Consider the following 25,916-nt stretch of genomic DNA (forward strand, 5'->3'; position numbering starts at 1 on the left):
AGGACAGTATCTAACACCTGTCTGTACTGTCTTCAATCACTCCAAGAAGGCAGCTCACCATCACCTTCTCAAGGGAAACTAGGGATGGACAATAAATGCTGGCCCAGCCAGCAAAGCCCACATCCCTTGAATGAATAAAAAAAATCACTACCACACTCCTTTTCACTCTTCTCCCTTGAGTGACCTCCTGCACCATGGTACTATGATCAGTTTGCTCATCCACACTGCAGACTTCACTGTGATCCAGCCAGGCAGCCAAAAATTCTGCCTGTTGGATATGGACTTTGGACGAGGCTCCTCCAGCACTACATCTCAGATCCCCTTACCTGCCTGATTCACAGCCATACCCTCCTGTCCCTGACCACTAACCAGACTTGTGCCACTTTCTAATGGAAGGAATGTGACTGTCTCCTGGAACAAAGTGTCCAGGTAACCCTTCCTCCTACCTGAAGGCCTGCAATGTCTGCATCCTGGACTCCAGCAACTAACTCTAAACTGATATTCCTCGAGATGCAGACACTTATTGCAGATGTGGTTGTCCAGGGTTACGATGCTCTCCACAAAGTGCCACGTGCAGCAGCTACGGCTCACCACCTGCATTGCCATCCCTATATAACTTTATTTTATTTATTTAATTCATTAGTCTATGCATTTAATTAGCTTGGCTTATAGTTTTTAGCCTTTTAACAAATTACTTGATCTACCTTAAATTACAGGTAGATTAAGTTAAATATCTAACTATAACATGAACCATATTGGAAAGAAAAAGCAGCATCTCCTTCCCCCTCTGCACTGAATTCCCACTTGCACCAAATTCTCACTCTGTTTGCAATGTACTCTGTACTGGCTGCTTTGCGATTTGTTCTAGATGCAAATAATTTTATTACATATCAAGATTATGATTAAAGGTGTGTCTTCCCATAAGATACTTCTTAATTCACCATAAACTCAAAATAACTTAAAAGCAAACTGATTTTCTTTTCCCTCGATAATTTTCTCCTTTCCTCCCATCCCTTCTGGAGATATTCACTCCTAGCCGGATTTGGTTCTACAGATGCTGATTTCTCTCTGGTTTCTCGCCCGGGTTTCATTATTCATATGTGCGATTAGATATTGAGTGTCAGCGATCTATTTCACCGTGCTAGCATCACAGCTGAGCTCGTGTTGTTTTTACTTGATTCCATGTGTTCTTCCAGTAAGGTCCACTGAATAATGATGTGAATGACGGTAGCTGTCTTTTTCCCCTTCATCCATAGTCTCATAGACGTTTGCAGCACAGAAGGAGGCCATTTGGCCCATCGTGTCTGAACCGGTCAAGAAAGATCTGACTACACTAATCCCATTTTCTAACGCTTGACCCACAGTTCTGGAGGCAATGGCAACACAAGTGAATATATAAATACTTCTTAAATGCTATGAGAGTTTCTGACTCAACCACCCTTTCAGGCAGTGAGTGCCAGGCTCCCATCCCCTGGGTGAAAAAAATTCTCCTCAACTCCCCTCTTAGCCTTCTACCTCTTAACTTAAATCTATGCCCTCTGGTTATTGACCTCTCTACAAATGGAAAAAGTGCTTTCCTATCCACCCTATCTATGCCCCTCAATCTTATACACCTCTATCAGGTCCCCTCTCAACCTTCGTTGCTCCAAGGAAAATAATCCCAGTCTATCCAATCTTTCCTCAAAACTCTGACCCTCCAGCCCAGGTGGCATCCTGGTAAATCTCCTCTGCAGCGTCTCCAGTGCAATCACATCCTTCTTATAATGTGGTGACCAGAACTGCACCCAGTACTCCAGTTGTGGCCTAACCAATGTTTTATACAGTTCCAGCATAACCTCCCTGCTCTTTTGTTCTATGCCTCGGCTAATAAAGGCAAGTATCCCATATGTCTTCTTAACCACCTTATCTTCCTGCCCTGCTACCCTCAGGGATCAGTGGATATGCACACCAAGGCCCCTCTGATCTTCAGTACTTTCCAGGGTCCTACCATTCATAGTGTAATCCCTTGCCTTGTTAGCCCTCCCCAAGTGCATTACCTTACACTTTTCTGGGTTGAATTCCATTTGCCACTGCTCTGCGCATCTGACCAGTCCATTGATATCCTCCTGCAGTTTACAGCTATCCTCCTCATTATTTACCACCCTACCAATTTTCGTGTCACCCACGAACTTCTTGATCATGCCCCTACATTTAAATTCCAAATCATTTATGTACACCACAAACAGCAAAGGTCCCAGCACCGAGCCCTGCAGAACCCCACTGGAAACGGACTTCCAGTCACAGAAACACCCTTCTATTATCACCCCCTGCTCCCTGTTGCTCAGCCAATTTTGGATCCAACATGCCACTTTGCCTTGGATCCCATGGGCTCTTACTTTCTTGACCAGTCTGCCATGAGGGACCTTATCAAAAGCTTTGCTAAAGTCCATGTAGACCACATCAAATGCATTACCCTCATCAACACTCCTGGTTACCTCCTCAAAAAATTCGATCAAATTTGTCAAACATGACCTTCCCTTAACAAATCCATGCTGACTATCCCTGATTAATCCGCATCTCTCCAAGTGCAGATATATTCTGTCCCTCAGAATTCTTTCTAGTAACTTCTCCGCCACTGAGGTTAGACTGACTGGCCTGTAATTTCCTGGTCTATCCCTTCCTCCCTTCTTTAATAATGGGACAATGTTTGAAGTCCTCCAGTCCTCTGGCACCTCACCTGTGGCCAGAGAGGATTTGAAAATTACTGGCAGGGCCCCTGATATCTCTTCCCTTGCCTCCTTCAACAGCCTGGGATGCATCTGATCCGGGCCTGTGGGTTTATCCACTTTTAAGGCCACTAAACCTGCCAGTACTTCCTCTCTCTCTATGTTAATTTTCCCTAATATTTCACAGTCCTCCGCTCCGATGCCTGTATCTGCTTTGCCCTTTTCCATTATGAAGACCGACACAAAGTATTCATTGAGGATTGTATCCACGTCTTCTGGGTCCACGCACACATTACCTCTATGGTCCCTGATTGGCCCTTTCCCTAGTTATCTCTTGCTCTTTATATATTTTTTAAAAACCCTTTGGGTTTTCCTTTATTCTACCCACCAATGCTTTCTCATCCAGTCTCTTAGTTTTCCCAATTTCCTTTTTAAGTTCCCCCCTGAACTTTTTATATTCCCCTAGGGTCTCTGCCACATTGAGCTTTCAGTATCTGCCATAAGCTTCTCTCTTTTTTCTGATCCTAACCTTTATGTCCCTTGACATCCAGGGTTCTCCGGACTTGGTCCCTCCCTTTGTCTTTGCAGAAACATATTTACCCTGTACTCTCGCTATTTCCTCCTTGAATGCCTCCCACTGCTCTGACACAGTTTTATCTGCAAGTAGCTGCTCCCAGTCCACTTGGGCCAAATCGTATCTCATCTTAGTAAAAATTAGCCTTTCCCCAGTTTAGAACTTTTATTCCCGACCCAACCTTACCCTTTCCAATAACCATCCTAAATCTAACTGAATCATGGTCACTATCTCCAAAATGCTCCCCTACTGATACACCTTCCACCTGCCCGGGCTCATTTCCGAATATTAAGTCCAGAGCTGCCCCCTCCCTTGTCGAGCTTTCTACGTACTGGCTAAAAATGTTCTCCTGGATGCAACTTAAGAATTTTGCTCCCTCCCTACATTGCACACTAAAATTATCCCAGTTAATATTTGGGTGGTTAAAATCCCCTACTATTACTGCCTTATTATTCTTACATTTCTCTGAAATGTGATTACATATTTGATCCTCTATCTCTCCCTGACCTTATGGGGGCCTATAGTACACACCCAACACAGTGTTTGCCCCTTTTGTGTTTTTTATTTCTACCCTTATGACCTTATTTGATGATCCTTCAAGATATCATCCCTCCTCACTGCTATAATTGATTCCTCGATCAATATTGCAACCTTCTCCTATCCCCCTCTCTATCTTGTCTGAATACCCTAAAACCAGGAATGTTGAGCTGCCAAACCTGCCCTTTTAGCCAAGTCTCGGTCATAGCTATGATATCATATTCCCACGTGCCTATCTGTGCCCTCAGCTCTTCTGTCTTATTCCTAAGACTCCTTGCATTAAAATATATTCCATTTAGCCTTGCTAAACTCACTTCTTTCTTATTTAACCTATGTTTCCTCTGCCTTCCAGTCTCACTTACTAGCGTTTTAACTTCTAATTCCATCTCAACTTCTCTCCCCTCTGAACTACTTTTCAGGATCCCATCCCCCTGCCAATTTAGCTTAAATCCGCCCCAACAGCATTAACAAACCTCCCTGCGAGGATGTTGGTCCTGTTCCTGTTCAGATGTAACCTGTCCAACTTGTGCAGGTCCCACCTCCCCCAGAAATGGTCCCAATGCCCCAGGAATCTAAAGTCCTCCCCCCTGCACCATCTCTCCAGCCACGCACTCATCTGCTCTATCCTTCTGTTCCTATACTCACTATTGCGTGGCACTGGGAGTAATCCGGAGGTTACTACCTTTGAAATCCTGCTTTTCAATTTCTTACCTAACTCCCTAAAGTCTGCTTGCAGGACCTCATTTCTCTTTCTTCCTATGTCATTGATCCCAACATGGACCAGGACCTCTGGCTGTTCCCCCTCCCCCTTCAGAATGCCCCGCAGCTGTTCCGTGACATCCTTGACCCTGGCACCCGGGAGGCAACATACCATCCTGGAGTCATGTCTGGGGCATAGAAGTACCTGTCTACTCCCCTCACTAATGAATCCCCTACCACTATTGCCCTTCCACACTTCTTCCTCCTCCGCCTGAGCAGCTGGACCACCCACAGTGCCATGGCCTTGGCTCTGGTTGGCCTCCACAGAGGAACCGTCACTCTCTTTTCCAAAGCCTAAAAACGGTTTGCGAGTGAGATGCACCCGGGGGATTCCCTCACTGCCTGCCTGGTCCCCTTCTTCTATCTGGCGGTCACCCGTTCCCTCTCTGCTTGCACCTCCTTAAGTTGCAGGGTGACCACATCCTGAAACGTGCTATCCATGAACCTCTCAGTCTCGTGAATGCACCAAAGTGCCCCCAGCTGCCGCTCAAGCTCCAAAACCCAGAGCTTGAGTTGCTCCTGTCGGAGGCACCTCATGCATACATGGTCAACCAGCCTGCCAGGAGCGCCTAGGATTCCCCACATAGCACTGGATGTGCAAATCACGGGACTGAGCTCCCCAGACATATCTTAACTAAATAGAATATGGACCTTTGCTTTTATTTTACCATTTCTCCTAGAGTATAGACTAGATGCTAGAACCTCAAGATAGGCTAGATCCTCTAGGTGCTGCTGACTGCCTCTCCCAGGGTCCTCCTTTTGCACTCTCTTCTAACAACCCCTTCCTAACATAGAGGCATTGATCCCAATTTCTACAGTGGCTAAATTTGACCCAGAATGATGACTAAAGCTGAATCTTCCTGGTCTATAAAGTTCAGCAACTGACTGGAGAAACTCAGTGGTCAGGATATTCCTGGCTCTGGGTGTGGCAGGCTGGAAGGTTGGTGATGGTGGCTGGGATAGTGGTGGCTGGGAAAATAGCGGGGAGCTGTGTGGGGATAGCTCCCTGAGTCAGTCCCAATATCAGGGAGGTTTTCCAGCGGTGGGACCGGATGCAGATCAGCTGCATGCCAAATGGAAATGGGCCTCCAATTTAAATAATTAAAGGCCATATTAAGAGCAATGTCCCTGGCATGTGGCAGGGGCCCATCGGAACCAGAGGCTTGATGTCCCAAAGAAGGTGTCATGTGGAGGGAAGGCTGCCCACTCAGCCCCAGTGGGCCATCCGGTGCGGCCTGCCAGCTTGGCCTTTCTGGTTTCTAAGTTTTTACTTAACTCTCTGAGAGCGCCTCCATGTTGAAGTGCTCCTCTGGTTCCCAACCTGCTTCAGCAGTGCACACCTCTTCCAGTGGGGCTGCTGAGACTTCAGCGCAGCCAGACCTCGATTGGGCTGGCAGTATTGGAAACCCACAGACTGTGAACCCAGAGGCGGCCAATACGAGGCTGCCTCTAGTGAAATCGCTGTGGTGGCCTGGTTCCCGTCAAGTGTTGGCTCGGGACTCACATTTGGTCCCAACATCAGAGCCCTGAAGGCCGTGCAGAAATCCTGCTCAGTGTGTCAAGAAGCACTGCACTATTAAAAAAATTAATTTATTAAGTCTTTTTTTCCCAAGCAAGTTAGTGAGATTCATAAGAAACCCAGGCTTTGAGAATCAATGAATCATTTTAATGATTGTAGATGGGCAATTGCTAAATATCCTGTGTTACAAATTTCAGGCTTGCCGTTTTTTTGGTTTAAGTTTCTCCTGCCCAATATATGATGGGGTGTCGCAAGGTTGTAATACAGATATAAATTGTAATCCTTAGCATGATCTCTGATCTTCCAACAAGTAGACTGATTGACACTTTATTGAGATGAAACCAGGTATAAATCATCAACTTGCCACGTTACCGTGCCTGCTATCATTCAAGGAAGTTTTATGCTATTGACACATGTTTTATCCGGAGCTGGATTGACACTGTCTAAATTCATTTTACATAAATCTCTTAAGGCCAAGAGGGTACCATGAGATCTTTTAAACCTAACTTGCTAGTTATGTAACTGCCTCCAGTCCTAAAACCTTACAAGACATCTGCACTCCTCCAATTCTGCAGCCCTGATTTTTATCACACCATCATTGGTGACCATACCTTTCTGGGCTCAAAGCTCTGGAATTCACTCCCTGGGCCCCTCTGCCTTTCTACCTCGACTTGACCCTATGACCTTCTGACTCAGAGGTGAGAGTCTTATCATTGAACCAAACTAAGGTTGAAATACAGATTATTACAAACTCAAAGTTTATAAGACTGTGTTGATTCTATTTTTTGGGAGGGGAGATAGAGTGCCTTAAGGTAATTTTTGTAAATCCCTGTTTCAAGCAGACCAAGGGTCGAGTATCTTATTGTGCCCCAGCTCTAGTGGAACTGGGCATTGGTTATCTCACTGAGGTCAAGGAACCTTTTACTGGCTTAAAATGGGATTGGTTTCAGACAAGCGTCAAGCCCTGTAGATTTTAATAAGTCTCGATGGATTTACATGATCCAGACTCATATGGCAGTTGTCAAATGAATGAGAATGCATCTTACAAACACTGAATTAGTATCAGTTATTTCCTTCAGATTGCAATCTTTGCATTTTCCTCTCCTCCCATATATTAAATTGTTAACTGAACCTCTAATGGTATTTTTGATCTCATTAAAAATCCCCTAAATGCTTTAATTCCTCAGGCATTTTGTCACTGCACATTTTGTTTTCATGGGTTTTTTTTCTTTCCTTGAATTGCTTTAAGTACTTAAGACACTCCCTTTGTCTGGTCATGGTACATTGCTCATGCTATTGCTATTGATTATTTTTAACTTTATCTTCCTCATTCTCTGTTGTTTAGATATCCACTCACCTCAAAATGCCCTTTGCCTACAGTATAATACATTATATCATTTCCATTTCTGTATCTCAGCAACCTCGTGTGAAAACATACAATTTGTGAAGCATGCTTTGGCATAAACGAAATGTCAATGGAGATGAGGCTAAAGACAGGTTAATCTTATTATTGCAGCATCAAATTATTTTAGCGGAATAACTTATTGTTTCCTGATTATGAAGAAAATTGCCTCTGGACACATGTATTTGGGTGTGGTGCGGTGTCAAGCTCTAATTCCTTGACCTAATAGATAGGAGTGTCTGAAAACAAACGACGTGATGAAAACTGCACACAGTTTTCTATTTTCTCCCCATATCGTATTGTGTTTCTTTAGCCCATTTCAGGAGCAGCCCCTGGCTTTAATACTTTTGTTCCTAATTGGGCAGAACTCTTGCCTTTATTCAGATGGCATGAGGGGTGAATGGGGCAGGGAGTTGCAACAAAGATATTTGAATTCGTAACCACTTACCACTTAAATGGACAGCCCCATTGACTACACAAGTGAAATCTGAAATACAAACAGAAAATGCTGGAGATGCTCAGCAGGTCAGGCAGCTTCGATGGGGGGAGAAATGGCAAACATTTCAGCTCTGTGACCACTCATCAAAGCCCCTACCTCATTATCGTTCAAGTGTTTCTAGCCCAAACACCAACTGAACAATGCTAAGCAGAAATGCACATATTTTAATTGAGTGACAGGCAGGGTTAGTGATAAGAAGTAATTTCTGAAGAAAAACCCTCAAAGGCTTGAGAAGAACTGGAAATCCAAACTTTAGGAAAACACAAGGCTAATTTGATTGTAAATGATGAGTCATTGCTCCCACCATGTGATCTGGGCTTTACATTAGCCTGTTTTTAATGTTTGAGGATTAGGTTATTGACAATGGGAATCTAAGGTTTCACCACAGGAATTAATTGGTGGATCATTTTCTTATGGGTGAACAACGTCATATTTGTTTTTGGTTGGTAAGGTTTACACTACTGAGTCACAAGATTTGTTTTTCAAAGACAGGTTCTGAATTTGTAGCAATATGTGTAGATTTTGAATTTCAAGTTTCATTCTCAGCTTTGTTTTGTGGTCACTGTATCCCATACATACATAGCAAAATGCGAAATATAACAAACATAATATCACTTTGAATTTTTCAGCTATTTTGTTCTCATAATCTAAATTTTGTAGTAACAAAGAATACATCACTTGATTGATTACATCCGGGTAAAACCATGGTAAAGTCAGGTTAAAGACATTTTGTCTAAAGACCCAGAAGAAATGACTTTCTCTCAGTCCTTTGCTCCATATTAGTTGCTCCTTGAAACAAAAATGACTGTGCACATGGCAAAATGTAGATGATTTGATCAATCAGGCTGTGGTAAAAGATTGGGAAGGGGCTGGATTTGACGGCAATACACCAATGTGTTTGAAGGTGGGGGTGGGAGGCTCGTAAGATGCAGGGCATGGCCAGCCCATCACCTTCCTGCCTGTCCCAACCTGTCTTCTATTTTACGCTGGTGCGGTGGAGGTGTTGGACAGCCCACTCACCCTTGGGCCGATTGAGGCCCTTAAGAGGCCAATTAATGGCCACTTATAAGTGCCTCATCCTGCCCTCTCGCTATTTTACCCATGGCAGGGCTTGGCCCAGGCCAAGCGGGTAGCCCAGCAGCTTTTACTGGGCAAGCTGATGTCAGGCAAGAGGGGGATGGACTTCCTTGTGCTAATCAGAGACACCCCACCCACCAAGGTCATACCCCACTTTAATCCACCCTCCCTACCTCTCAAACCTGACCCCCACCCCACAACCTCCCTTACATCTCTCTCTGGGGCCTGACAGCCAGGTCTCAGACTTACCTTCAGTCTGGCTTCCATAACGTCCTCTGCTTCATGATGTTGTTTATTGGAACTGACAGATTTTGCTGAACTCCCACTCAATTAAATTGCAAAAGAGTCTTTTCAGGCACAAAAATAGGAGAAACCTCCTTGAAGCTACAATCTATAATCCAGCATTGCATAAATGACCATTGTTTGTGAAGCAAATCCATAGATCTTAGTTAGCAACAAAAAATAAGTTACTGTCCTGTGGTTAATGAATTTAAGATCAAAATTATGAAGTTACTTAAGTTTCAGAGTCAAAGTACTCGAACCTGGTTCTGCTGGGACTACAGAGCTGCCAGCCAATTGGGTTGACTGTCAGTTCGCTAAGGCAGGACTTACTGCCCAAAAGGTGGTGGAAGTCTTGCCCTGAGCCAATTAATGCCCCCCACGTGTAAAATGGCTGTGTGACAGCTGGCTTTTTCATGGATGGGCTCCCGATCGACCTTTTAGTCCAGGGGTGGGGAACACGCTGCCCTGTAAATCTAGCCCAAGATCATTTTGAACAGCTAAGAAAAAGCACATGAGCATCAGCTAAATTTTATTGGACTGTATAACTGTATGAGATATGAAGGATACACTCTATGTATATCGCTCATGAAAAACTAGCAAACTTCTTTCATTGCAACAATGTTCTTAAGTGAAGTAGATTTATGAATAAACCAAGTTGAGGACATGGATTAGAGTTAAAGAATGAAATTTTCAAGTTCATCCTGGAATCATGCTCTGAAAGCAGAATGTGGATATAACAAGGTTTTCAGATTTATACATTAGATTATCATACCAACATGATATGATAGCACATGGCATTTGTTAAAATCACCTAGGGGGTGAACAAAACACAGGCTCTTTTACATTTATATAGAATATGTGTAATTTATGACAAGCATGTGTAATTTGACTCTAAAACTCAAGTAACTTCTTAACTTTGATCTTAAATTCATTAACCGTAGATCTGTGGATGTGCTTCACAAACAATGATCATTTATACAATGGTGGATTATAGATTGACTGTATCTTCAAGAAGGTTTCTAACATTTTTGTGCTAGAAAGGACTCTCTTGCAATTTGATTGAGTGGGTGTTCAGCAAAACCTGTCAGTTCCAATAAACATCATTATGGCATGTTCAAAGTATTCAGGCACCTTTTCCAACTTGTGCAAGTTATTTATCTTAACTGATGAAAGTAAATTTAAAAAAGCAGATATTTTAACCTCACCAGGACTCACTATACTTTCTGTTAGAGCAAACTGTATTGACTTGTATTGCTTTAGTAATATAAAAGAATCAAGTTGGGAGATGTGTGCATTCTGAGGAAGTTGAGAGAATGCATAGTAGATTAAAAGGTTTTACCTTGTTGATAGATAAAGCCTGTACTGTATTTGTCAGGAAAGGTTTGACAGCTTCAAGCTTTTAACATTGCTTTCAGGCACAATAAAATTATGTACAATAAATATTTTCTACTTTTTTTATTTAAACATTTCTGAATTGGGTCCATGCACACTTTTGAATAAGCGTTTCCGTTTGGAGGCACTATACAAGAGGCACTCAGTTTGTCTCTGAGATAATGATAAGATGCTGTATTCTTAAAAAATGTAGCCACACTGAGCAAAATGAAAAATGATTTCAGTGTGTTTCCCATTGTACACAAAACTGTCCTCCATGCACTGAAATTTGACATTTCTGCTCAGGACAATACTCCATTCTGAAAATGGATTTGAGGATTTGTTTCCATGGTTTGTTTTCTTGCTATTTTTATTTAAAATGGCAAATGGTAGTTGAAGTAAGATAATAATCTAAGATGATAACTAAAGGAAACAGAATCACGCCATCGAAAAAAGATCAAGGCTGAGATAGCAAGCTTTGGGTCAAAGGGAATAAATAATTCAAGAGGAATCCGTAGTGAATTGGAATAAGGTTTTTTTTTGCTGCTTTTATTGCACATGTTGATATCTGGCATTGATATCTGAATTGTATGAATCATAATAAAACATGAAATCTATGTGTTAAGATATTAATATGCTACTTTAATTGTATTTGTTGATGCATCTTAAAGAATACCAAGCTGGTTCTGCTATGATAAACATTTGAACAATGACTTGTAATAAATATGTAATAAAATCAGTTCCAGTTAAAGAAAGAAAGAGCAACAGCAATTTGTATTTGTAAAGCACCATTAACGTAGTGAAACATCCCAAAGCACTTCACAGAAGTGTTACCAAACAAAAATTTGACATTGAATCTCATAAGGAATTTTTTTCTTTGTTATTCGTTCATGGGATGTGAGCGTTTCTGGCCAGGCCAGCATTTGATGCCCATTTCTAATTGCCCTCGAAGGAGGTGGTGACTCGCTATCTTGAACCCCGGCAGTCAGGAGTTCCAATGACAAGCAAAGAACAGCGAGATTGTTCCAAGGTAGGGTGGTGTGTGACTTTGAGGGGAACTTGCAGGCGGTGGTGTTCCCATGCATCTGGTGTGTTTGTCCTTCTAAATGGTAGAGTTTGTGGGTTTGAAAGGTGTTGTTGAAGGAGACCTATTGAGTTGCAAGGGCAGGTGACCAAAATTTTGGTCAAGGAGCTAGGATTAAAGGAGCATCTTAAAACAAGAAAGAGAGGTGGAGAGGTTGGGAGAAGGAATGCAAGAGCTTCAAGCTTTGGCAGCTGAAGAAATGCCTGCCAATGGTGGAGCCCTTAAAAATTGAGGATGCTCAAGAGCCCAGAATTGGAGGAGTGCAGATGCCTGGGGGCTGTAGGGCAGGAGGAGATGACAGAGACAGGTGGCAGGATTTTCCCCGTGGGCTTTGGGACCTGCCATCGTCTTCAAACGGGGACAGAAGCCCGCACTGTGTGGCAAACAGGCATGGTTATTTTCCACAAAGGAGCCAATTATTGACCAGAGGCCGGCTCATTGTCTAATTGAGGATGGTGGGTGGGCTGTCAAAGCTCGAGAGCCAGAAAGAAGCCCCCTGCAGCAGTCCATCTTTTCAGTTAAGTGACAGAAAGGTGTCCCAAGGTGGAGGTGCCCTCTCTCTCCCTCCAGCTTTGGTCTCAGCCGCCTGGCCAGCTTTGTTGAAGATGAACCCCTCAACTTAGTGCAGCTGATGGTTGCAGCTAAAGGCAGGCAGGGAGGGCCTCTAAGCCTGCCTGAAGCTCTGACCACCATCACCACCACCCACCCCTCCCCCCCATCTCACTATAGAGCTACCGCCAGGAGGGCACCTCCATGTAGCTACACTGTCCCTCAATGCCTCCGGGGACCTGGGATGACTGAAAAATCCCAGTCAGCTTCCGATAATAAAAGGCTTTTAATGAGGTCAGTTGGCTACCCAGTAATTGCAGGCAGGTAGCTCTGTCCTCAGCCCTCCACCCTCCCTCTGAGAAAATGACAGCGGGGGTGGATTGGAGCCGGTAAACCAGCACACCAGACAGCAGCATGAATTTACATGATCACCAACTCCCATGACTGCCCCTATCAGGGCCTAAAAATTCAGCCTTGGGATCCTTTCGGTGCATTTAAGTAGCACTGTTCACAGCATATCAAAACACTTCACAGCCAATTACGTGCTTTTGAAATGCAGGGTGGAATTTTCCAGAGCCCCCACCCCCCCCCACCCCCCAGCAGTGGGTTTAATGGCAGGCACTGGGGGACAATGCGGCGGTAGCTGAAAAATCGATTTCCTGCTAGCGTAAAACGATGGCGGGAACTTGCGCTCCCATCCACCATGGGTGGGTCACAATTCCCACTAGAGACCGGCGTGAAACCATTTTGCACCCATTAACGGAATGCAGATGAAGACCTGACCGGAATCATCCCCCTCTTGTCCGATTGTCCGTGCTACCAGCGGGATATCACACTGGCCCAGAACACGTCTGGACCAACATGGCGTGGAGATGTCAGGACTTGCCTGACGAAGGCCTGGGGCAGCCTGCGGAGATTGGGATGGAAGATGGAGGCCTCCAGCAACCGCGGACCCTGGAACACCATGTGCAGCAGTGGGTGGGTAGAGCATCTACCAGGTGGATCTTCGAGCTGCAGCAGCTTCCAGGAAGTGGATTTTCTATCTTCATGATCTTCCAGGAGATCCATCTTCTATCTTCAATGGTGCATCAGTTGATGTTCGGGGGCCTTTCAAATATGGCGCCCGAATATGACGGCAGGGCACGAGCCATCCAGCCCAGCAAAACATCAGGAAACTCCCAACTGCAGAATTAATTAGGCCAATCTCCCAAGACACTTCACAGAGACTTATCAAACCAAATTTGACACCGAGGTCCACAAGGAGATTTTAGAACAGATATTATAGAGGTAGAAATGAGCAGTCTTTGTGATGGCTTGGATGTAAGGTTGGAAGCTTACCTCGGGGTTGTTGTAATATGCCTTTAAGGGATATCAGCATATGACATCACTAGAAGGGAAATGTGTCATGTGATCTAATCTTAGTTTCACTTTTGCTTTGAGCAGAGCACACACACAGCTCTGATGACTTCAAGCTTTATACCTATGCATAACTGTTCTCATGTGCCTAGCCTAAATAAATGAACTCATAACGTGTTTACCCGGTCCCTTATTGTGATTATTTATATTGTCTTATTGTGTCTTGTACAGTACATAGGCCCAAGGTATGATATCATCATAATAACATGAATGGTAATCAGTGGTGGTTAAACAGCCTGGCAGCAAGATTAAGAACAGGTAAAACCTGGTGAACAGCCTTAGATTGTACTACGTGGCATGAGAAGACCCTCAACATTTTGGTCAGATCACATCGAACTCTTGACACCAAAGTTGTGAAGAGTCTAGGGCAGCCTCAGGCAGTTGCCATGAGATGGACAGGGTTGACAATTAGGGAATGGAGCATATGGTGGACCAAAGACAATCTTCAATCTTCCCAATATTTAATTCAAGGAACTTTCTGCTCATCCAGTTCTGAATGTCAGATGAAAAGTCTGACAATTTAGAGACAGTGGAGGAGTCAAGAGAGGTGCTGGTGGTGAGTGAGGGTAGCATGTCGTCAGCATACATGTGGAAACTGACACTTTTTTTTGGATAATATCACTGAAGGGCAGCATGTAGATCAGAAATTGGAGGAGGCCAAGGATAGACTCTTGGGAGGCACCAAAGATAGCGATGCAAGAGTGGGAAGAGAAGACATTGCAGGTGACTCTCTTCCTATGACTGAATAGATAAAAATGGAACCAGGTGAGAGCAGTCCCCACCAGCTGGACAATGGAGGAAAGGTGTTGGAGGAGAATTGTGTGGTCAACTGTGCGAAAGGCTACAGACAGGTCAAGAAGGACAAGGAGGGATTGTTTAGCATGGACACTGTCACATAGGATGTCATTTGTGACTTTTGTAAGAGCCATTTTGGTTCTATGGTGGGATGGGTGAGGAATCTGATTTGAGGGATTTGAACCTGGAGTTCCAGCAAAGTTGGGCACTGATTTGGAGCTGAAGGATTTTCAAGAGGAAAAGGAGGCTAGAGATGTGTCAGCAGTTTGCAAGGATGGGCAGATCAAGTTTTTTTTGAGGAGGGCGTGATGATGGCAGATTTGAAGCAGAGACGATCAACACCTGAATAGAAACAACCATCAACAAGATCAACTAATATGGGGGCCAGGGGAGGAAGTTAGGTGATCAGTAGTTTAGTCCGAATAGGGTTGATGAATCAGGAAGTGGATCACATGGACAAGATGAGCTTGGATGGAGCATGAGGAAAGATAGGAGAGGAAGTAGAGAAAGATTTGAGTTCAGGACTGGGGTAAGGAAGGAATTTCGGAGAAAGTTGGGCTAGTGGAAGGGGAGGGAAGAGGCAGCTAAACGGATGGTCTCAGTCTTAATGAGAAAGAGGTTCATGAGCTCATCATAATTATTACAGCTGAACTTGAAGGAGGCAGGGGAGGAGGGTGCAAGAAGATGTTTTGCAGTGGAAAAAAGTATCCATGATTCCAGAATGGTGAGCAGTTTTAGCTGAAAGAGCAGGTTCCAGTCGTGCTTTATCTAATGATGAATGGTTGAACCAGTTGTCCAGCATATACTTTCAAGCTGGCATCCTTTGGACTTAGGTAGCAAAGATGAGGACCGTACCAGGGGAAGACAGTTTAATGGGTTTTAACCAGATCGCTAATGTTTAAAGTATGAAGAAATATAATTAAGCAAACTATGAGTAATTATTATAAATAATCTCAATGATATAATAGTTATATGAAGATTCAATAAACAGTCCTTTATTCAATTCATTGAGTAAAAACATTACAATTTTAAGAATTAAATGAATCTTTTAATTTCTAAAAATACAAACCAATCGCTTGAGCTTTTCCAAATAGCTGCTCACATGAGGGGCAGAATATTCTGGCTGGCGTGTGGGTGGTGGAGTCTGCTCGCCAGCGCTTAAAATGTTGCGTGTGAGCATCCCGACGTCAGCGTGCGGCATCGCGATATTTTGGTCGGAGGGCACGCTATGCAGCGGGACCCGCGCCCGCCATTAATTAAAGGCCTTGCTAAGGCCATTAACTCTCCAACTGACCAGGATTTTGAGGGGCCCGTGTGAACTTCGGGTTGGCGCACGGGCCCAACGGGCAGGCGGGTAAGTGATTTTTTTACAAACCTCATCCAGTGGCGGGGTGAGGTTTGATATCGGGTTTAAAAACTTTTAATGAAGTGTTTGTGTTCTTCACTAACATGCCACATCTCATTTGACATTTTCAGATGAGGGGGACATGTTAATGATTTTTAAATTTTTCTATTTTTAGAGTTTCAGAGTTTCAGCGATCGCTCTGAGGCTGCACTTTGTCTCAGGGAGATGTGCGCTCTTTGGCATGCATGTGCGAAAGAGTGCAATCTGGCAGTTGGGGAATCCCCCCCCGCCCGCACAGGGAGCACATAGCGCTCCCCGTCGGGCAGCCCTCTGGGCGGGCCTTAATTGGCCCGCCCACTTAAAATGGCGGCGGAGCCCGTTTTGGCGGCGGGGATCGGCTCCCCGCCCACCACTGAGTCGGTCGGGCCCGCCTGCCCGTCAAGGGCCAAACTCTGCCCGAGGTTTCCAGCTTCACTTATTCAAACAGAACTGTCTGATTTTACCAGAACATCCTGGGAGTTGAATATCTGCCTTCTCAAATTCAAAAGAGATCGATGAGTAAAATCCAAATTGAGTTAATCATGGTCTCACAGTTTAAAAGCTGTGTGCTGGACTCCCTCTCAAACTACTAAGAGGCTTCTACAAACCTCGCAACTCTATATGGGGCAGGACTGGGGCAAAATCCAGGGTCTAGCTTCTTGTTAACCTGCTGACAGAGCTAGTGATTGAGTTTTAAAGGGACTTTCACAAACTTAAAACTCAGCAAGAATGCATAATTTTTGTCACACAGCTAGACAATTAAGCTGAGAGAAAGAGAGTTGCATGAACAGAAATAAGATCTATGGGCTATTTATAGTTACTTAGATCATTTTTTCCCTGCCTAACCATTTTGTAAGTAATATTCTCTTGTCTTTGTTGGTCTGTTATAGAACCTTTCGTGATCACATGTTGTCCGATATAGCTCTAGGGAAACGTGGTGTTGCACCACGCCACAGACTACAACTAGAATTACACTTCAGCAGTTACTTTTGCAGCTTTAACAATTTATAGGAAGCCTCAAATATCCAGCTGTGGCCATGCACATATATAGTGAACGTTCAATATACATTATTCTCTGTAAACTTTGGAAAATCTGGAAAAACAAGCTAGGGCATCACAGTGACTTAAAAAGCAACTTTCAGCTGTTACATCTTAGTCTTTTAAGAGAAGTGTTTAAAATTCTGTCACATTCCCCAAAGAAAATGGATGAACAACCCAATTCAGCGTTTCTCAACAAAAGAAAGATATGATATTAAAGCAAATGTTCACAGCGTCAGTAAGTGCGTTTGATCCAGGATTGAAAGCAGACAATGGTTACCACCCAGATGAATATCTGTGGTTAGATTGTGCAGGTGTGAGGGAAGTGGCCATATGTTAGAAATACAAAAGGACATTTAAACCTCTGACCATGCTAATAGCACAGGATTAGAGCTTCTTAAAAGTGCATTACACTGGAATAGATAGCAAATACTGTGCAGCACCAGCAAGGTCAAACAGGACTGAGAACAAACCTGCTTTTTAATCAGAAAAGATACATTGAAGGGTTTAAGTGATTAAAGCAGCTATTTCTTTTCCTGGTGTTGGTGGTGGCATGTGTAACTTCGGATACTTTGGCCGCATGGTAAATGTAGTGTATTCAAATAGTGAAGGAGGAGGTATGAAAGAGGTGAATAAAGTAGAAAATGTTGAAGAATGGGCTCTGCTTGTTATCTTATAAAATAAATTAGAATTATCAGACAAGCGATCCACCTAGCCAATTAAGAAAATGATTGAGGAAAAAGTTCCCAAATAATTCTGCTTAAAACGGTCTTAGATCTTTCAAGTCTGTTTCCTTCAAGGGATTGGGCCAATGGACTGAGATAGATGACCAGCTCAATACAAATATCCCATATCGTGATACATCAGTGAAGAATTCCGAAAGTGTGATTGCAATTGTCTGAAGTTGAGGAGCATTTTAGTGTCACTTTCCAGTCAGGCCTTTGTAGAAACAGAGATGCTACTGCTTCTGGGCCTCCCCTTAAATTCAAGCAAAAACAAGCTGCTATAATACAAATACTATTAACATGCTCAGTATGCAGAGTATTTGTTGAGGTTATTTAAACCCAAAATATTACCCATGCCAATTGTGACAGCATCGTACAATATCTGTTTAATGCATATCAATCTTGTTTTATATCTAAACATTGAGTCTCCTTCCAGAATACCAATATGTTGTTAAATTTTACATTGTGGCAGCTCGTTTCCACTCAAGTTTAAGGAGCAGCGACAGAAGCAGAAGTAACTTTCTTCCATGAAGAGTGGAAAGTGAAATTAAAATGCCCCTCAACTTCCAACAACATGGCTGCAATCACACTCTCAAATTCTTCATCAGCATATGGTAATCTGGTGTTGAAGCTGGTCTTTTTCAACCTCGTGAAAAACCTTTGACTCTGTCAACCGCAAAGGCTTATAGAGTATCCTCCTCAAATTTGGCTGCCCTCCGCCAACTCCACGATGATATGCAAGCTGTGATCCTCACTGACGGAACCACCACAAACACTATCTCAGTGAAGAGTGGGTCAAACAATTACAACAACTCGTTATTTTCCTCACTGCAATACTGCACCTCACCTCTAGAAAATTACCCACAGGCATAAAGATAATCTACAGAACAAACGGAAACTGTTCAACCTACGTCATCTTCGATCCAGCCTCCAGCCTCAGTCGTTGAGCTTCAGTATGCGGGTGAAGCTTGTGTGCGCACTCACTCTGAAACTGAGTTCCAGATCGTTGTCGACTCCTGCTTTGGAGCATATGAGAAAGCGGGCATTTCACTAAACACCTGGGCCTGAATTTTTCCCGCGTCAGGCTGGCTCGGCAGGAGCAGGCAGGGGGGGTGGCTGCGGAGCTGACCGCCGCCCTCAATTTTGCCCGTATGCGCGCGAAAGAGCGCCTTAATCTCCCTGAGGCAGCATGGAGCTGCCTCAGGGAGATTGAAGCGCTATTGAAAAAAATAAATAAATGCCATAAAAATTTAATGAAACATGTCCCCTCATGTGACTGTATCACATGAGAGGGGACATGTTTTTATTTTTCAGAAATATTTTTAATTCGTAAAAGCTTTAGGAAACCTCACCCCGCTCGTGGATGAGGTTTCCTAAAAAACGTAAAGGCCGCTGGGCCTTTTCGCCTGCCCGCCAACCGTAAGGTTGGATAGGCAGCGTAAACTTGAAATTAATTACTTCGTTAATGGCCTTAATAGCAACTGGAATGGAAGCAAGTTGTCCAACTCCAGTGTGTGCCCGCCGAACGAAATATCACAAGACTGCCCTACGTCATCGTGCGTCATTTTACGTGCCAGCATTTCAGGCCCACCCCCCACACGCCGACTGTAAAATCCTGGCCCTGGATAACTAAGGTCCTCTTCCAACCAGCTCCCACAGCACATTACCTCCACCACCCCTCACCCCAATTGATTAAGATCAGCAACGCGATCCTGGAAAATGTGGACCATTTTCTATATATTGGCAGCCTCCTCTTGACGAAGGCATACATGGATAATGAAATTCATGATTGCCTCCAATGTGTGAGCTTAGCAGTCGGCTGACTGAGGAATAGAATATCTGAGGACCAGGATCTCAAACTCAAGACTAAGGTCATGGTTTACCAGGCAACTGTGATCCCCATGATCCTATATGCTTCGGAGACAGGCACCTCAAAGCACTGGAGAAGTACCACCAACAGTGCCTTCACAGGATCCTCCAAATCTGGTGGCAAGAGAGGCAGTCCAACAGTAGTGTCCTCTCCCAAGCTAACTTGCCCAGCATTGCAGCACTAATCGCTTAAAGCCACCTCCGCTGGACGGGACATGTCATTCATATGCCTGACACCAGATTCTCGAAGCAACTGCTCTACTTGGAATTCAGTCGCGGCAGGAGACTGCCAGGAGGACACTGGAAATGTTCTTATGTTCTTAAAGCATCCCTGAAGAGGTCAACATCCCACAGAATCACAGAAATGTTACAGCGCAGGAGGAGGCCATTAGGCCCATTTTGTCTGCACCAGCTCTCCATATGAGTAACTTCCCTAGCGCCATTCTCCCCTCCTCCCCTCCCTTCCTTTTCGGATGACAACTCATTGGAGTCCCTGGTTTGTGACCGACCAAAATGAAAAAGGCTTATCTGGGAAGGCACCAAACACATCAAGAGATTTCATCGAGAACGTGCAGAAGCAAAGTCGAGGCATCAGAGAGAGAGCACAAACCTCCAAACAACTCACCTACCCAACCCTCCAGGCACCATCTGCCCCGCATGTGGCAAAGTCTACAAATTACACATTGGACTTGTCAACCATCTTAGAACCCATTGAACTGGAATGAAAGCAAGTCGTCCTTGAACCCGAGGGACTGCCTAAGAGAAGAGAGGATGAAGCTGGTTAGTGTTTGTGTTTAGTTCAGCCAGTTTTAATTTCCTCTTTTTGCTCTTATGGCTTCGTCTATACTGAACAACTTCCATAAATGAGAGGATGGGTCAGTAATCTCTGTCCAAGCCCCTGACAGTGCAGCTCTGTACCAGATACACGAATGTGCTGGGTTTGTTCATTCTTGGATTTCCTCTTCCTCTCTAATGGTTCAGCTGAAATTGGAAACATATGGGAATAGCAGGTAGGAAGTGTACAGCTGACCACTGGATACTGCTTGGCACGTAGTGCACCATCTGACTCAGAAGTATACCTCAACAGTGCAATCTACCAGTGAATTTGCACAGCGGATTCCAATTTGGTCCAGTACCCTTAACCCCCGAATTTCTGTCAACATTAGCTGGCATGAATCCTTCAAATACCCATCTCTTCATGCCTGAGAGAGTTTTCTTTGAACCCTTGACATTTTGCCTCCAACACTAATTAGTCAAGACCTCTGTACAACAGAGAAACCATTAGGCAGGTGATAAGTATTGTACATGACTAGTCTTTTGAAATAAAGCAGGGCCTTGTATTTGTTTCAAATACCATCCTAGTATTAATCTGTGAGCCTTGTTATCTGTAAAGGATGCAAAAACAGCACAGTCACTGGCCTGCTGGGTGGGTTTCTGTTTTCACGTGAATAATCCAGGAATTATTATTAACTAATTAAACCTACATCATTTTATAAATGTAGCCTTGGTGCAATATAAATATTTCTTGTGCTATCAAGATGAACTTCACTGTGATGCATTCTCCAAGCCATCGTGGTGTTTGCTGAAGATCAGCTGCCAGTCACTTTGAATGGTGAGATTTGCGCATTTGTTTCACCATTACACTTATCTTTTTCTCCTTCCTCTTCTCAAAAATGCTGACTCATACGTGAACCATTCCAAGTCCAATGAATACTTAAACAAGGTAACTTAGGGCTGCTGAAAATCATCCAAGGGCATCCTAACTGAGCATAATTTATCCCTGTCTGAATTAAAGAATGAAAGCTCACACATCTGGCATCACGTCAATATTAACAGTCTGTTCAAAGAGTGCACATGTACAGGTGAGGGAAACCCCATTGAGCCACTCAGTGCTCTGCCTGACATGGTGGCCTCCTCTCCCGTCCACTTCCACGCAGTGCTCCTCTTGTGACCTCAGGTGAGCTGGAGGCAGCCTGCTCACTGTCTCTGCTTGTGGCTGAGATGTATGTGCCAGTGTGGGGACCTCCAGAGGGCTGCTGCAGCAGCATCATTGCAAGGGTACTGTTTGTCACTGAGCCCTACTGCACAGATGACCCCTCATTCAGAGGGGCCAAGAAGGTCGATGATGATGATGAACTTGCCTTGTGAGGGGTGAAATCCTCAACTGCCTCAATGACATCCTCAGCATTTGGCTGGTGTTCCAGATGGCTGGAGGGAACCTCCAGCTGGGGCACAACTGGCATCCCCTCCAAACTTCTCTGGGTCACTAGCGCCACTGCCAGTTCAAGCTACAGAGTGTGGTATGCAACCTGTGAACATCAGTGCACAGTTCCTGCATGCACTCCGAGTGCTGCCGTATATGGCTTCACGATGTTGGCCACTCTCTCAGTGGAGGAGCTCATGCATTCAAAGCCCTGACCCATGGTAGCATACATGAGAATGGACTCCCCCATTCTCAACCTATGACTTCGGGCTGCCTCAGGGACCTCGGACTTGTGGAACACATCTGTTGCTGCTGGTCTAAGTACAACCTCCATTTCTGTGATTTCTGGGGCCCCGCATCTGTGCCCAATTAAGCAGGACTGTGTCTGTCCTCCATCTTCTGAGGAGGACTCATTATTTTACCAGAGTGAAGAAGGTAATTGAACCATCTCTGGCACTGCATCCATTTCCTCCTGACCACACCATCTGTTCATGTTCTCAGCCACCCCTATCCAGGTCTGCTTGATTTGAGAGGTGGCCCTCTCCTACCACCTTCTGGAAAGAGGACCTCGCTTCTCTCCCTCAATGCCTCAAGGAGGACTTCCATGGAACAGCCCTGCCCTCAGGCAAGCCTCTATTTCTCTTCTGGGATCCCAGGTGCTTGCAACCTTGAAGTTAAACGGCAACCACAGTAATCGTTGCCATGGTTTGTTTAAATCGGGCCCATACTCACTCTGTCCCGCCTCCATTCATGGCTCTGTGGCCTCTAATTGGTCACCACACCTGCTGTCCAGCCAGTCAACAGCCCACCCCATGAAATTGGGTGCTGTGACTGCATCATCCCCAGACGGAACCCAGAATGATCCCAAAGTCAATTTCCCAATCCCAAAAGAAAATCAGGCTTATGGACTTTGACAAAAGGAAATTGGCTATCGCATCCCCCATTTGACTTTCCAAGTGAATATACATTTTTTGGCACTTTTGATCAATGGAAAAACAGCAAGAATTCATGGCAGGAAGTGAGTTGGAGGGGGATTGCAGTCGCATTTGGTAGATAAAAGAAGGTTGATTAGGTTTAATCAGTGCTAAAATGTATTAAATTGTCAATAGCAACTATGGAATTGTGGCTATCCACATATTTTGTTTACTCTATTTAAATCACCCCATCTATTTTCTGGCAAATGATATTATAATGTTCATTTTCCTTTCAACAATTGGAGCACACATTTGGTTTGTACACATTTCAAGTCACAGTACATACGAATTAGGAGTAGGAGTAGGCCATTTAGCCCCTCGAGCCTGCTCCGCCATTCAATAAGACCATGGCTGATCTGATTGTGGCCTCAACTCCACGTTCCGCCTACCCCCGATAACCTTTGACTCCCTTGTTAGTCAAGAATATATCTATCCCTGCCTTAAAAATATTCAATAACCCTCACTCCACGGCTTTTCAGGGAAGAGTTCCAAAACTCACAACCCTCTGAGAGAAAAAGTTCCTTCTCATTTCCGTCTTAAATGGGAGACCCCTTCTTTTTAAGCTGTGTCCCCTAGTTCTAGTCTCTCCCACACGGGGAAATATTCTTTCAGCATCCACACTATCAAGTCCCCTCAGGATCTTATATGTTTCAATAAGACCTTAAATAAGAATCCTTTGAGAACTCGCCTGCTGCAGCAGAGACAAATTAGCTCAACAATTTAAAGATTAGAAACATCTTGGTCAGGATTTTCCTATGGCGGGCGGGCGGGCTGGATGGGAGCGAGCGGGGTGGGAGCGGAACCAATCGCCACCCGCGATCGGCTCGGTGCCGCCATTTTACATGGGCGGGCCAATTAAGGCCCGCACAGCGTAATACACGGCCGGTAGTGCTCAGCACTACCTGTGCAGGTGGTGGCGGGGGGAGAGTTGGGGCCAGCGCTGAGCTGCCTCAGGGAGATTGAATGTATAATGAAATCATGACAGAAATGATTTTAAAATGTATTTAAACATGTCCCCTCATGTGACACAGTCACATGAGTGGGGAGATGTTTGTAAATTTATGACAATTTATTTATTTATTTAATAAAAGCTTCAGGAAACCTCATCCCGCTCATGGATGAGGTTTCCTGAAAAACGTGAAGGCCGCTTGGGCTTTTCACCTGCCCGCCAACCTTAAGGTTGGACGTGCAGCGTTCTTAACTGCTTAATAGCCTTAATAGGTATTTGACATTTTGGCAGGTGCGCAGCTGACTCCAGCACGTGCCTGCCGAACGAAATATCTCGGTGGCACGTGATGACATCGGGACACATGCCTGACGTCATCGCGCGTCTTTTTACGCGTCGGCGTGTCGGGCCCAGCCCCCACTCGCCAACTGGAAGATTCTGCCCCTTGTGTCAGATTTAGTGGAAGGCCACATATTTAGTGAATTATTGCATTGAGCGACTAATTAGCTACCACAAACTGAAGTTTGATTTGATTTCTTATCAATATCAGAATTTTTTTGTATAATATTGTATGTTCTATTATTTTAATCAGTGCTGTTGGGTTTAACATAATGCTGTGAAATAGAATTCTATCATTCTTGATGAGGAATTTTGTGCTCATCACAGTGAAGGATGTTAGTGCTGGGAATGGAGTCCATTTGTATTTGGATAACCAGGATCAGCTTCGAGCACTCCAGTGTCACGTAATATGAATGGGATACAGAGTAAAGAGTGAAAAAAATCTCCCTTTATTCACCTTAATAACATTCCCTAATGCTAACTCACAAGTGCAATGTTTCTATTCTGCACAACAGGAAATGGTGTAAGTTTAGTACCAAATTTTATCTTGAAGACCCATACTCATTATCATGTGTTTAAATCTGCACTAACTCATTTTGCATAGAAACACGGCAGCTAATAGAGAAGGAAGATTTCCATCTCATCTCTTTCGACTAGGTTTAAACCCAGATTCCCGACGTCAATCAAGTTCCTCTATTTTGTCCTTCTCTGTTGGAAATTGCAGCCATGTTCTTGATTTACATCTGTATCCTGATTCCGAATTGGGTCATTCATGCAGTATTTTGCTGAACTAATCCTTTACCTCATGATATTGATGCAGCAAACTTATTTGAAGTTTTCAGGCCAGTTTATGTCAGATCTATTAAAATGTTTGGCTTAATTTGAAACGAGCTGTGTTCATGGCTTGTCAGATCAGTAATAGAATAGCATCAATCTGGGCTAAGGTACTTTAATTATTACTAGACATTTATTTAATTGTTCTTTGTTACATTTCTGCTTTTAATTTCCGAAGTCCCTCCAACTACGTGGTGAGGATTGAAAAAAGATTTTCTTTTGTGCTGTTCTCTACAAAGCATTCCTGACCCCATAAGCATAGTTAATTTGACTTGAGAATTTTTAGCAAGTTATACAATTTTTAGGCTATTGAAGCTGGTTATTTAGGAAACTTTAAATCTTCTAGGATTTGAAGCTTTTGTGTTTACTTAATTCTTCGGAAGACCAATGCTATCCAGCCCTCTTAAAAGGTGCAGTGTATGATGCAGTCTCAGATTTCTCAGTGGGACCATTTTTTCCACTGATTTAAGGATTCCTTTGTTATTCAGCATTGTATGGTGGGGGTGCATTTCGTAGGATTAGGAGATCATTGTCTGGATTTCCTCAGTGGGACATTGGTTAGTCTGTGGAGAGGGGCCAAAGGTTATAGGAGCTTTTAGGGAATCTGGTACAGGATTTTTTCTGATTTTTTTTTAGAATTATCTCGACAACACGGCTCATCTCATATCTGCAAATAACTCATTCGTGGTTAAACATATGCCAAATTGGTATTTTTATCCTAATTCTGAGAGATCATTAATCAATCATCTCAAAGGTAAATGAGCAACATTTATCCTCAATATGTCTGTCTGGAAATTGGGATTAATTTGTGTTCTTTTGTACCATTACTGATTGCTGAATTAACATTAACTTTTTAAACAATTGTTTTTTTGTAGATTTGACACCTATTAACCAGACAGGATTGTTGATCCCTGAGTTTTTGGAATGAATTTTGAAATATGAATAATTTTAAATCAATTTTCTGATGGCCATGCTCCATCAGTCTAAACACTAATAACTATTTGCAAGGGTTTTCATTCAGTGACTAGATAAGGA

At 43.8% G+C, this 25,916-nt stretch overlaps 1 protein-coding gene across 1 annotated transcript in view; it reads left to right on the plus strand.

Moving 5' to 3' along the window:
- Positions 1 to 25,916, plus strand: part of shroom3 (shroom family member 3) — a 469,510-nt gene that overhangs the window by 224,603 nt on the left and 218,991 nt on the right. The gene's annotated exons all lie outside the window — the stretch shown is intronic.

This window comes from Cetorhinus maximus, chromosome 1, assembly GCF_964194155.1.
Source record: "Cetorhinus maximus chromosome 1, sCetMax3.hap1.1, whole genome shotgun sequence".
In the NCBI taxonomy this organism is placed as follows: domain Eukaryota; kingdom Metazoa; phylum Chordata; class Chondrichthyes; order Lamniformes; family Cetorhinidae; genus Cetorhinus; species Cetorhinus maximus.